This window comes from Suncus etruscus, chromosome 6, assembly GCF_024139225.1.
Source record: "Suncus etruscus isolate mSunEtr1 chromosome 6, mSunEtr1.pri.cur, whole genome shotgun sequence".
Taxonomy (NCBI): domain Eukaryota; kingdom Metazoa; phylum Chordata; class Mammalia; order Eulipotyphla; family Soricidae; genus Suncus; species Suncus etruscus.
Window position 1 is genome coordinate 84,900,976 of NC_064853.1, and position 12,187 is coordinate 84,913,162.

A 12,187-nucleotide genomic window follows, 5' to 3' on the forward strand; every position below is an offset into this window, starting at 1 on the left:
GTCGGTGATTCAAATCCCAGCATCCCACATGGTCCCCCGAGCCTGCCAGGAGTGATTTCTGAGTGTAGAGCCAGGAGTAACCCCTGAGCCCTGTCAGGTGTGACTCAAAAAACAAAAACAAAAAGATAAAATAAAATAAGAAAACAATAGTTTATCAGGAAAACATACAGAATATAGAGATTCTTGCAATGTGGTGACAATGAAGAATGATTCAATGATCTGGAAATATTTTGTATTTATTTATTTAAAGGAAATGCATCATATAGTTGATTATAATACACTTGTTTCCAAATAAGTGAAGGCAAAGTTATTGAAAATATCAAAATAAAAATTTAAGACAAAATGGAAGAGAACAAGGAAAGAGAAGAAACAAAGAAAGAAGGAAGGAAAAAGGAAAGAAAAAGTACAATAGCAAGCACATTTATGAAAAATATTATCTCTAATGAAGTCATTAATACAATGGCAGAAAGTTTAGAAAGATCTTGTTATGAGATGTTCATTATGTTAAATTGGGGTATTCCTTTAGGGATGATGACATCAAACGAATGAAGTTGTCTATAAATTCAAAACACTATTAGAGATACGATGACTTTTAGGGACATGCACTCAGCTACCACTGAGTCTATGGAACCCGTTTGGTTCTACAATGGCAACTTTTTTGTGGGCCTGGTTACATCTGCCAGGCTTCTTGAAAGAAGGGAGATATGGGGGAGGATGCCTGCACTTGCTCTAAAAAGCCATGGTGAGATCAGCCCCCAAACTGGTATATCTGAAATGTACTTAGACTGGTATTCAAGCAGGAAATTATGATGAGGCAGGGCCCTCGGGTATTCAGTAATTCTGGGTGATAAAGTGTGGTTTTGGAAAGATGGAAGCTTGGACACCCTCTCTTCCTTAGCTAACCAGATTTCTGCTCATGGGTCCTTGTACCCATAATCTTTCTTAGCTCAGTTCACATCTTGATCAAGAAAATAATGAGTCTATGGAGCAGGCTTGGTTTAAACTGGAAATCTTTAACTTGAGAAATAAATGAGTGTGAGGATTCCATGACAATTGCTTACAAAATATCTTCATACCAGCAAATATTTTTGATAGATTATTCTGTAGATGTGAACACAAATAAAAACTATAAATAATACTTCACATATCAAAATGTAATTAATATTCTGAACATTATTAGGAGTCTTAAAGACAGTACCTTTTGAGATATGATCTGACTAGATATTGACAAATAGTTAACACTGGAAAATTATCCTATTGACTTTATTATAAATTTCATATTAAGTTAGCACAAAATTCAAAGAAAGAATAATTAGTTTTAAGATATATGATATAAATTAATGTCAGAAAGAAAATCAGAAGAAGTGCTTCATAATATTCCATTAATATAGGGAACTGTTTTGTTCTTAAAAAATTTATATAGTACCTTTATATCATATGAATCTATACCTGTCTATAAGATATCACTATCCCTATTCTAACTATAACTCACTACTCTCAATTTTAGTCTATTCCAAATGGTCACAAAGAGTATAATAAAAGAAGTGTTTTACTGACTTAAAGAATATTAGCATACGTTAGATCATTGACTTAGTCTTAATGAAATCACTTCTACTAGGAGAAATGCATGAGTGCTAGTAAAGTAAAAATTGTATTTTTACATCTTAGGACATTTTTATTCAACAACTAGAGGGGATATTTTAGTATCATACTTTTGGATTACCAAGCTGTTCAAAATATGCAAACATTTATTCTAATATCTCCACTCTATACAGGATATTGTGTTATTGCAATCCAGAATGATTGAGGTAATACAACTCTCCTACTCACTAATATATACATTTATGAGCAATATCACTGGTATCTAAAAGACTTGACATATTTAGATAAGAGTTTCTATTAAGTAAACACTTTGTACCAAAAAAATTGTCTGAACCTAGGAGTTTTACTAGAAGGTGGTTTCCCAATTCCCAAAGTCAATTTATTAAGTCATTGCTTGTCCTATGAATATTTTAAAATTGCATAAAATAAAAGTAATAAAAAGTAATAATAATAAATAAATAATAAAAGTAATATTTCAAATGCCAAAAAAACTGAGAAAACAACATATATGAACATGTTGTGAATCCTGCTTTGTAGTGGCTTTTTTAAAATAAAATATTTAAGCACCATCATTACAAGCATGATTGTAGTTGGGTTTCAGTCATAAATAGAATAAACCCTTCATCAGTGCAAAATTCCCTCCACCAATGTCCCTGATCTCCCTCCTTCCCCTCTCCTGCTTATATTCGATACAGGCATTCTACTTCTCTCATTCATTAACAACATGCTGTTGTTAGTGTAGTTATTTCCCTACCAGCATTCACCACTATTTGTGGTGAGATACATATTGTTTGCCAGTCCTTTATGCCCTTGATTTTATTGTCTCTGGGACTATTACAATAATTTCTTTGCTTTTTTTTTTTTAAACCCGTAGATGAGTGAGACTATTGTTCTATTATATTTGTTAGCATAGAAATTTCTTCTTAAAAAAACAATATCCAATTTTTTCCTGACCTTTTCCTATGGTAAATTTTTATTAAATGTTGAACATTAATTACATTAATTATACTACTAACAAAAAAATTGATTTCTCCTCTATGGGTTTGAATCTGAACCAAAATGACCCAAGTACTAAAACAAACAACAGAACATTATATGAATTTAATATATTCAGTATATATTTTCTGTTCTATTCAGCACTCATTTTATAAATTGTAACAATATATATTGCAATTATACATTTCTTTTGTCTTTTTAGGCAGTATTATTCTATCTAAAGATAACTTAAATAATAAACCCCAGTAACACACACAGCTGACAACTAACCTGCGACACGATATATGTAAATGTGTATGCATGTAGATGAATCTCTATCTTCCAAATTGGTTTGACTATTTTAACCAATATTTCTCAAACTAACATGAAAAAAGTAATTGTTCCTCACTGCTATACAAGCATTAATACCAATTCAACTGCTTTTTAAAGATCATAATGATGCAATAAATGCATTCTTGGGTCACATGCCAAATCTGGAGAATTAAATGTGGCATTCCATAGTCCATTACTGTTTCTGTTGTATTTATTTCTTATAAATGTGTATAATATAGTCACTATAACAAATTTCATCATTAGGATTGCAAAATCCACATTTCATAAAGAAAAATAATTCTCAATGTATATATAACCTGGTCTTTTGATTCCAGGAATCATACAAGCATGTTTGTTTGTTTGGTTTTGGTTTTTTGGGTCACAACCTGGCAGCACTCAGGGATTACTCCTGACTCTATTCTCAGAAGTAGTTCCTGGCAGGCTCAGGGGACCAAATGGGATGCCAGAATTCAAACCACCATCCTTCTGCATGCAAAGCAAACACCCTACCTCCATGCTATCTTTCCAGCCCCCAATATAACCTTGTCATTTGAAGAAAAATTTAAGGAAATACCATCTTATGTACTGAAGGATATCAAGTTAAGTGAAATAAAATAGAAGGTCACATACTGACTGGTATTACTTATCTTTGGCATAGAGTAAAATGATAAGGGAATGAAGGATAAAAAAATCAGAATATTTAAACTATCCTTTACCTCAGAATACAGAAATGAGATGAACACATCCAAGGGGTAAATAAGAGTCAGAGAAAAACCTAAACAGTGTTCAGGAATATCCGGTACATTGGGGTATAGAGATGTAGCTATGTTTTTATCTAAACCAAAGAGTCAACAACACTATAAACATAATAGTTGTATAATAACAACATTTAAAAATGTACTTTTTTTTTATAGGAGACAGCTATGAGGAGTGTGGACAAATCTGGGAACATTATTAGAGAAAAGTTGATATTGTTGGTGGAATTGTTATTGGTACATTGAATGTTGAAACTCTATTACACACACTTTTGTAAACTAAATTGCCACTATTGATTTAATTTTTTCTGTTTTTAATTAAAAATACAAAATTTAGAATCTTCAATAAGTTTAATTAAGAAAATTTAATAATTATGAATGTAACTATCTTGAAAACAAACAAAAACAGGTTTTAGAATTGTATGCTTATAATTTTTTTAACTAACAAGATATATGATTATGTTTTATATCAATAATAAAAGTTAAAAACTATGCCATATGATTTAGGATGTCTATATTTTTAAAGTTGTAATTAATATTTACCTAAATATGGATTTTATCTAAAATAACATTATTGAAAATATAAAAATCTTAAAATAAAATACTAAAATACATTTCTATCTCTTCATAAAAATAACAAATTTTAAGCAAATAGAATCTAATATTAATTTAATTTTGCTTTATTTTATTTTATTTATTTATTTTGGTTTTTGGGCCACACACTTGAGCTCAGTGGTTATACCTGACTATGTGCTCAGAAATAGCTCCTTGCTTGGGGGACGATATGGAATGCTGGGGGATGGAACCGCGATCTGTCCTGGGTCAGTCACATGCAAGGCATATGCCTTACTGCTTGTGCCACCAGCCCCTATTTTATTGGTTTTTAAAACATAAAATTATAACCTTTTATTCTTAACTTTAATAAACTTGAACATTGTAAAAAATCATTTTCAATATTTTCCTATTAAAAGAATATTATAAATACAATTTTCTGGGTTTTTTTTGTGCTTGATTTTAAACTTATGCCCAGGAACATATATATGTATAATATAAATTTCATGGATTTGCCTATTTGGGGACATAACATGGGTTTTATCTGTGCTTTATTAGTAACATGATTTTGTGGGGTTTTTTTTATAAAACATGTCTTATATTCATACTTATATTTGACTATATTTCCTTTGCTAAAAGTTTTGTGTAGTATGAATATGCTATAATGTCTTGAATTTTCACACTTGAAGAGTTGTATTTTTATTGGATAATAGAAAATTATTAGCATTTATTATAAATGTTATGTTTATATACTTAACTGGACATATGGATGTCATTTTTATTTAAAATTAGATTATAGTGTACTTGAAGCATATGTTTAGCTATAATATAACAATGCTTTTACCTAAATTGATTGGCTCATTTAATGTTCTATTAGCATGCATAAGAGTAGCAGCTAATATTTATTTGCTCTAGAATTTTTCATTGTTAATTTCAAATATATATCTTATTGGATATGTCAACATATTTCTTGTGGTTGAAATTGTATTTTACTAAATAACATATGGTACTGAGAATATTTTCAAGTGTTAATATGTCATTTAATTATATTCTTTTATAAATTAATTAGTGAAATATTATATTTATAAACTGGATTATTTGCTACTAGAATGATTTTGCATTTTAGCCATGTTAGAGAAATATTTGTATTATAATATTATCTTATGTATCCCCCAATTAATTTTCTTCATGAATATACATTTGAATATAAAATGCTTTAATTTTTTTGTTTGTTTTTGTTTTTTGGGCCACACTGGTGATGCTCAGGGGTTACTCCTGGCTATATGCTCAAAAATTGCTCCTAGCTTAAGTGACTATATGGGATGCCAGGATTCTAACCACTGTCCTTCTGCATGCAAGGCAAATGCCCTGCCTCCATGCTATCTCTCCGGCCCCAAAATGCTTTAATTTTTAATCAAGCTGAGTTCATTATTTTTATGTGTGTTATGATTATTTATGTAATATTTGTTTGCTTTACACTTACAAATATTCTCATTCAAGATTCCTTCTAAAAATATTACTATTAACCTTCACAAATAGGTCAAGGATCTTTCTCAAATTAATTCTCATTTCAATATGAAAGAAGCATTGAAATTAATTATCTGCAAAGAAATTTAGTTTTTTGAAGATAAATATAAGTATATCTTTCTTGACTGTTAATTTATTTTATGTTAAGTATCCAACTTTAGAATAATACTGTTTTTCTTGATTATAGGTACTTTAGAGTGACATAAATTACTTAAAATTATTCAATTTTTCTCTCTATAAAATGTTCTTGTTATAATTTTCAGACACAAAAGAGAAAAGAGCTGGAAGTTCCAGCTCACCTCAGGAAGCTCACCACAAAGAGTGATGAGTTTAGTTAGAGAAATAACTACATTTTGAACTGTCCTAATATTGAGAATGTATGAGGGAAATGTAGAGCCTGTTTAGGGTACAGGCGGGGGTTGGGTGGGGAGGAGGGAGATTTGGGACTTGGGTGATGGGAATGTTGCACTGGTGATGGGTGGTGTTCCTTTTATGACTGAAACCCAAACACAATCATGTATGTAATCAAGGTGTTTAAATAAAAAAACATATGCATTAAAAAAAAATGTTCTTGTTATTGTCTTTAAAATCCAATGTCTCTCCTGTAATTAAATATAAAGTTTGAAATTATAATTGAAAAGCTTATTTTTCATATTATGTAAATAATTTTGTGTGATCTTTATATAATCTCTCATGCTATAATGACTAGTTCTTAGTGTCTTCTATCAAGATAGCCTTGAGTTTTTTATTATTATTAATATTACTTCATACTAAGGTTATTTTTTCTATAGGAGCTATTTCCTCTTCCTTGTGTAATTATTACCTTTGTTCACTACATCTTGTTCAACTATTTACATCATAAAGAATATAATTTTCATAAATTACCTACATGTATAATCCTTCAAAATAGTACCATAAACTTTCTAATCCTTAAAATATATCCATTTATATATTTTGTCCATTTTATTTTATTTTGTCCAGCTATTTTATTTTACTTACATATATGATTTTAATTGATACTTTCTTCCAATTATTAAGATATAATTTATTGATATGATTTATATTAAAGATTGATAATTACATAATGCTAATGACATATTTTGTAAGAAAGAAACGGTATATAAAATATACATTAAATTGTTATTTTAAACATTGAATTGCCACAAAGGGGTATTATTCAGAAGCAGTTAAATAATCAAAACCATATGAAGATACTATTTTATTTTTAAAAAAAGATAAAGAAACAAACTATTGAATTACTTTTCACAAAATAATGGCAAGAGAATTTCAACAAAATAAATTGGTGCAAAGTAACACTTTGAATAATTTATCCATGTCATAAAATATATGAACAAAAGAGTCAATTTTATTTTGTTTATTGAGATTTTTGTTTAGATAAATTAATTAATGAAGGCATATGAAAATTAGTTTACCAATTGTGTACAACTAATAAAAGATGAGAAACCATTATATTATGACATTTCAGAACACTCAATTTGTTTTTTTTTACATTAAGGGTTGATATTTTAATAACTCAATTGCATAAAATCCATGCAGTAATGAGAATAAAATCCATGGAATAACACTAATTGATAATTCTTTTGCAACTTAGCATTAACTCAAACTAGTATCTTATGGAAAAAGAGGAATAGGAATTTCAGAGTAAGAGTAGAATTAAATAAGAAGAAAACTGTATAAGTCAAAGGTCATAAGAAAAAAATGTTTCTAATTTGAGAGCAGTAATAGATTTTGTCTAACAACACAGAAACAAAATATATTCACTTTAAATAAATATTAAAATAGTGGAAAATTATAATATGAATAGTTAGTAAAAATACCATTTTATAAAACAAATCAGCTTTTAAAATAAGATTATATCTGATTCTTGAAGGTTATTTAGTAAACTAGTTCAGATAATTATATAATTAACTTGATAACATGTTTAAGTAATGAAGATTATGACATCAGATATTCAATATCTCAGTGACTCTAGAGATAATATTGTGGATAAGGGTGTTTGCCTTTCATGCGTCTAACTCGAGTTATATTTTAGACCTGTCAAGAGTGATTCCTGAATGGAGAAGCAGAAGTAAGCTCTGATGGGGCTGGAGTGATAACACAGTGGTAAGGCTTTGACTTGCACGCAGCTGACCCAGAACGGACCTGTGTTCAATCCCGGACCTGTGTTGAATCCCCTGCATCCCATGTGGTCCCCTGTGCCTGCCAGGAGTGATTTTCTGAGAGCAGAGCTAGGAATTACCCCTGAGCGCCTATTGGCCCCCAAACCAACCAATCAATCAATAAAAAAAGTTTATTTTTAAATGAAGTAAATCCTGAGCAGATCCAATTATGTAAACCCCCTCAAAACAAAGGAAGTCTATATTGTCTGTTATAAAAATTAATGTGTGAATATGTAAAATGAAAAGAAATTAGACAATAAGAATTGTTTTAAAAGAGTTATTTGATACAAAGTAATTTAAAAAGTCAAAATTTCTAGAAGTTGTATTTATGAAAGATAAAGTACAAGACTAAATTAAATAAGACATATACAGCTTGAAATCAGAATCAAAATTATCTATTGTCAAAATAAATTCACAAAAATGATCAGGTCGGGCCCGGAGAGATATCACAGCAATGTTTGCCTTGCAAGCAGCCGATCCAGGACCAAAGGTGGTTGGTTCGAATCCCGGTGTCCCATATGGTCCCCCGTGCCTGCCAGGAGCTATTTCTGAGCAGACAGCCAGGAGTAACCCCTGAGCACCGCCGGTTTGGCCCAAAAACCAAAAAAAAAAAAAAAAAACCAAAAAAAACAAAAATGATCAGGTCAATATTATACATGCTAAACTGAAATTTGCATCTCTCCAATACCTCTCTCACACACACATTCACACACCTCTCTTTTATTGAAAGTGTATGAAAATTAAAATTCTATTATTCTATTATGTATATTGCATATAATATTATGATATATTATATACATACTTTATATTTCCCATCAAAACATAATTAATGTTACTAATATATTTCTAACTAAATAAATAATTTATTTATTTTTAATGTATTTATAATAACAAATACTTAATGCATAAATAAATGTGAGTATATAAATGCTTTGGGACATATCTGAGAAACTTGAACCTTATATTCTGTGATAATTTTGGAATTATTTATTTTATTTTTGATAAACAAATCAGTATTGCCATGTTCATATTTTTCCTCGTTTAAAATAATTTTAATAATATTAAATACTTATATTTAATATTAAAATATTAAAAGTTTAATAATATCAGACCAATAATTGAATTGAGATTGTCACTCCACTATGCTATATCCACTTTACCAGTTAATATACTTTAAAAATTGAATGACAATTTTATACAAAGCGTAAAGGGCTCATGGTTGCTATCATTTTATTCTCTAAGGTTAATTAGTTTCTGTGGGTTATTTTTCAACTATAAGAATGTAACATATCAAAATAAAACGTTAGAACTTTAAAATATTTCTTTATGGAATCTGGCCAAGAACTCTCTCATCTTTGACAATCATCTTGTGGTTCACCACACGTGGACAAGCTCAATATTCCACAGAGCTTTTAGGCATTTCATCAATAAAACATGAATGACTGTTTTTATGAGCATGCCCTTTATAAGTCCATTATGGATGAGCAGCAGTAAACTTATGTACCTAAATAAAATTTAGAAAAGAGAACTTACCTGTGGATTATTCATCTTATCTTCTTTCCCATTCTAAAATTATTATTAGGGGTGGTGGTGGTAGAGTCACACTCTAATGTGTTAAATGATTTTTCTAGATCTGTATTTTCTCTCAGGTTTGAGGGAGTGTTTCCAGGAAAAATGTGAAGCCCAGGATTGAACGTGGGCTGTACTTACCTGCTATGCTATATATCTGATCCTCTAAAATTTATAAAAATTTTTATAAAATTTGTTAAAAATTGTATAAAAATTACACTTGGTCACACTAAAATGATTCAAAAATACATATCTTGCTTATGAATAAAATGCAAGTGAAAACAGGAAAAATCAAAAAATATGTGTGGATATTGCCTTTTACTGGTCAGGGTCAGGGGACCATATGGGATGCCGGGATTCAAACCACTGTCCTTCTGCATTCGAGGCAAATGCCCTATCTTCATGATATCTCTTCGCGCTGCTTATAAGGTTTTATTTTTATAAAAATTTAGAACAATTTGAATTAATTTGCTTTAGGATAGCTTTATTTTTTTCCTTTTGGGTCACACACGGTGCTGCTCAGGAGTTATTCCTGCCTCTGCGCTCAGAAATCGCTCCTGGCAGGCTCAGGGGAGGGGGGGGGGGGACCATATGGGATGCTGGGATTCAAACCACTGTCCACATCCTGGGTTGGATGCATGCAAGGCAAACACCTTTCCTCCGTGCTATCTCTCTGGCCCCTAAGATAGTTTTCTTTTTTTTAACCTTTTAAACCTTTTTTATACTTTCTTATATTATTTTGTTTTCCAGATATGACTTTAAAGTTGCATGTTCAGCCTGATTTCAAAAATACTGTTTTTGCATTTCCTTTGCACTAAAATAAACCAAATAGTTACATATTCAGTCAGTCAGATTTTACCTCTTTTCCAATTGCTTATTATTTTAAGTCTATATTATTTTGCAACCAGATGTCTACTTTACTTTCATTATATTCAGTTATTAGTTATTTTGATACCTTGAACACTATTGTTTTAAATTCAGAAGCTTCATATGGCTTAATATAGCCATTACATTTGTATATTTTATTTACTCAATGAATATTTTAAATATTTTTATTTAACATAAAATATAGAGTTCTATAGCTTTAAGATACTTGCATACTATTTTTATATACTGGAATATTTTGGCATTATTTTAAGTAGTTGATTTTTTGCAGTAATTATAGCTTCTACTTGTAAGTGTCTTTGTATGCCTAGTGACTTTGGGTATAAAGCATAGAACATTTTACTTTATGCAAACCCAATGCTCTTTATTTCTGTAAATTATTAGGATTTATTCTGGGACAAAATAAAATTCATAGGAAACTTTTATGTCTGGCTCTTAAATTATTTAATGTGGAAGCAAAACGACATTTAGTCAAGCATGTATTTTGCTCCACCGCTAAGTCAGTATGCTTTTGAGTATTTTATGCATAAACTAATTTCCCACTCTACCTGGTGAAGAATATACCTAGTATATATATTCGCCAATTATTTCTCTGCTGAAAACTCAGAAAATTTGCCTAGAAAGTTTCAGAATTGATTCATGCAACTTCTTGTTTTTAATTTTATAGTCTAACTAAAAACTCCAGCTACTTGAATTTCCAGGGTCTCAGTCTCTCTTTTTTGACAACAGCCCAAAAAACTCAAACTGTGCATATCTTTTGATTCTTTTAGTTGGAAATTCTTTAGTCACTAAAATATCACAAAAAGTAAGGTTTATCTTCGTTTGTTTTGTTTTTTGTTTCTCACACTTCAGATTTGTTTTAACTAATTGTGTGATATATTAAAAAACATTTTAATATATATTCTTATAAAGCAATTTGTTGTCTTGGTGGATAATTTCTCATTTTAGTTTTTTGTTTTGTTTTTGAGTCATAAAGAGCAGTCCTCAGATCTTACCCCTGGCTGTGCTCACAGGGACTGCTTTTGGCAGAACTCACCATACCTTAAATTAGTGAGGAAGTTGAAACTGTGTTAGTTAAGTGCAAAGTAAATGCCCTACCTATTGTAATATTGTTCCAACCTTGAATTTCTCATTTTCAAATCATTGTACAAAATATAGTAGTTACCTACTTACTGGTATGTAGTGAGAAATATGATCTTGTCCCAAAGAAATCTTGTTTTCCTTGATTCTGGAAGGTAATCTCTAAATACTGATAACGCTCCTTCCTTCAAGGAAAGCTAGTGTTTTTCTCCTCATCTTTGACTAACAAATAGTCTTAACTATATGATTTAAAATTGAGGATAATATAGTAAGGCACTTGCTGACCTGACTTCACTGACCTGAATTCAATTCCTGGCAACCCAGACAATCTGTCCCCATAGTCTCAGCAATGCCAGGAATCATGCCTGAGCTCACATCCAGAAGCACATATGGGTGTGGACCAAAAATCAAAATTAAATGAAGTTGAATCTCATCATTGTCTCAAAATAATATTATTATTGTAACAATAACATTATTTAGGGATCATTTTATGGTAACAGTTGATTCCTAGAGAGATTAGATATTGAAATAAGCTTTATGATAAATTCATTATGTTAATATAATATAACTACAATAAGTATAAATCCTAGGTCTCATATATTTGTGATTGGCATGTTATAGGTATGTTTATCTATATAAATACAAAAACCAGGGAAAGGATAACTAGAAGCTTCATGTGTGGAACTCATTGCCCTATGATCTTTTGATAATTTGATTTTTTTCTGTGTT

At 30.1% G+C, this 12,187-nt stretch overlaps 1 pseudogene; it reads left to right on the plus strand.

Annotated features, from left to right (window-relative positions):
• The first annotated feature begins 585 nt into the window (after window positions 1-585).
• LOC126011815 (40S ribosomal protein S4-like) overlaps window positions 586-12,187 on the plus strand; it is an 81,435-nt pseudogene continuing 69,833 nt past the window's right edge.